Genomic DNA, 2,711 nt, shown 5'->3' with positions numbered 1-2,711 from the left:
TGAGCCAGAATTTGTGAAACTGGCGAAAGCAACCTGATTTATTTACGCCATATGCGACTCAGCTCTTGAGACAAAAAGAGCACTTTATATACAAAGTATAGAGGGACAAATTTTAAGATTAAACTTCGTGCCTAGAGAATCTGAATATATAAATTTGAAAGTGTTTGGACTTACCAAGATAAAGAAAAAAATTAAATTGAGTCTAATATCTGATATGACTTACAAATAATATAGAATTTTAAGGGGGAGATGGAAAAAGTTATTCAGACTGTCACTACTATTGGGAGACATTAGCTACTTAAGAAATTAAGGAACCCAGAAAACAGTATCAACTCTAGAGTTCTATGGGGATTCTAGGCAAATATTTATTGAATAAATTTATGAAGCAAATATAGAACACATCAACATATAATAATATATGAAGGCCTTTATGGTAAATTAATATTCTACAAAGCCCTGTGTACACTAAATATAAAATAGCCAAAAATGAAGAGAGCCTGAGAGATCTGTAATTCATTGTTTGTATGCTATATATGTCTGCTGAATAATGAACAACAAAAATGATCTTATTTCATTTCTGCACATTAGGTTATTAACTATCAATCATCTTCCAATCTGTGCAAATTACATTTTGAGAGGCCAAGCCTTAGTTATACTTATATATATAACTTGATTACAAATGGAAGCATTTGGCTATTATTTTATTATGCCTGCTTATTGCTATGAAAGAAATAAGCAAAATTTTACGTTTAATGTGCAAGAATTTTAATTAGATTTGCATACATTTCAAAAAATTCTATTGTGTGACTTCCAGGTCTCGAAGTTAAGTCAACAGAAGAGTCAAGTGAGGTCACAGATGAGGTAAGAGAAACTTCTGATGATTTTCCTTGAGCATCAGCATCTGAATCATTCCTTTGGCAAGATTGATAGTTGCTGATTGATCCTGGTCTCTGTGGAGTAGCAGTCCCTGATTTGGCTTTGGTAATTTCATCATCAATACTATGGAAATCCAGTCAGTAAGTTCTACTGTCCACTTTGTACAATTGCAGACTCATTTTGGAGTATGTGCTTGTCAAGGGATTGTTTCTTCGTACCCGCAAATAATATGGGTTTACAACCTTCCATTCATAATTCAGTTGCTTAATTGTTCTATATACTTCTGCCATGATATCATTTGGTCGACTTTGACTTCTAATTTCCAAATGCCATTTTGCTTTCCATTCTTGGTGTTTGGATTTCTGTGGGTTTAATTCACTGAGTGTATGGCGTGCCCTTGGTGTTTCAGCCACCAAGAATGGAACTCTTTCAGGATGGGGCTGAGTTAAATGGTGATCATCAAGGAAAGAATCAGGAGGGCTTGTTGCCAAGTAGAAATCTTTGGCTTCATTCATTATTCTCCTGTTATCTATTATGAGGTGATAGGCAACTGCCAAAGGGTTCTAGTGATTTCTATTATAAAGGCACTGAGAACCTCTTTTTCAGAGAATTCAAAAATTTCACATACTTCTTTTAAGGCTTCATCATCAATCATGGTCGAAATATATGATGGATCCTCAGGAAAGAGATATTTGGGAAGGTCCTGTTTAAACCATTCATGTTCCGATATCTTTTATTGTGGCCCTCTTCACAGGATCCACCTGCAACGTATGTTTTAAAAGGCTAATCACAGGACTTAAATACTGAGGGGTATAAAAAAATCCCATCACGTATCTTTTTAAAAAGAGTTGGCACATGGTCATCATTGAATGGAAGGGTTCCACATAATAAAGCATTGAGAACCACCCCACTGCTCCATATATCTACCTCTGGGCCTGGATATAATCTTTCTGAAATTACTTCTGGTGCAGCACAGTTGGGTGAGCCACAACTTGTTCTTAAAAATTCACCATCTGACATCATGTTTGAAAGACCAAAATCAGCTATCTTTGCATTCATGTGCGCATCAAGCAGGACATAGGTTCCCTATGAACCATCATGTGCCTGTGACATTCATCCACTCCAGAAAGGATTTGCTGGAACAGACGTCAACTTTCTTTTTCATCCAGCCTTCCATTTTTACAGATATAATCAAATAGCTCCCCTCCTGAGACAAATTCCATCACCATGAAAATATCAGATGGTGTACTGATGACCTGGTACAGTTTAATTACATGAGGATGCCTGAAAAGCTTGAGGTTCTGAATTTCTCTGCAGATTTTTCCTACCACATCAAGGCTGCGAATCTTCTGTGGATTGAAAATCTTCAAGGCAACTTTATGCCAGTCAACTCATGTTTGCCATCCTTCACTTTCCCGAAAGTACCGACACCCAGCGTGTCCCCCAGGATGTAGTGGCCGATCTTCACCCGCCCATCCTGTTTCTGCTTCTTGGCTGTCACCATCTTTCTCCAGAAACTGAAGTAATGTTTTTTTTATCTGTTGCTTTCTTTCTGTAATGCATATTTATCGCTCTGGGCATGAGGATAGGATTCTATTATGCTAAGTAATGATTTGTTTCAAAAATGAAAGTTGTTCGATCAAAAGAAACAATTGGAATATTTATAAAATCGTTCTAACTATATGAATTTTTTGAAATGATTATTTTTTCCTAGTTTTAAAAATCTATTGCATATATGGCCTCCTTTCTTTCTCCTGGAGTAGGAAATAAATGAAGAGGTTACCCTACAAATGGAAGAAGGGCTCACAAGCAGGCATTTTCCCATATAATCCCTT

At 36.4% G+C, this 2,711-nt stretch overlaps 1 pseudogene; it reads right to left on the bottom strand.

The window, feature by feature from the left end:
- Positions 1-559: 559 nt before the first annotated feature.
- On the bottom strand, positions 560-2,383 carry LOC109678000 (5'-AMP-activated protein kinase catalytic subunit alpha-1 pseudogene; annotated as a pseudogene).
- Between the last annotated feature and the right edge of the window lie 328 nt (positions 2,384-2,711).

The sequence above is a fragment of the Castor canadensis genome, chromosome 9, assembly GCF_047511655.1.
Source record: "Castor canadensis chromosome 9, mCasCan1.hap1v2, whole genome shotgun sequence".
NCBI classification, from domain to species: Eukaryota; Metazoa; Chordata; class Mammalia; order Rodentia; family Castoridae; genus Castor; species Castor canadensis.
The sequence above is the reverse complement of the archived record's forward strand: the minus strand, read 5'-3'. Positions and strand labels throughout refer to the sequence as shown.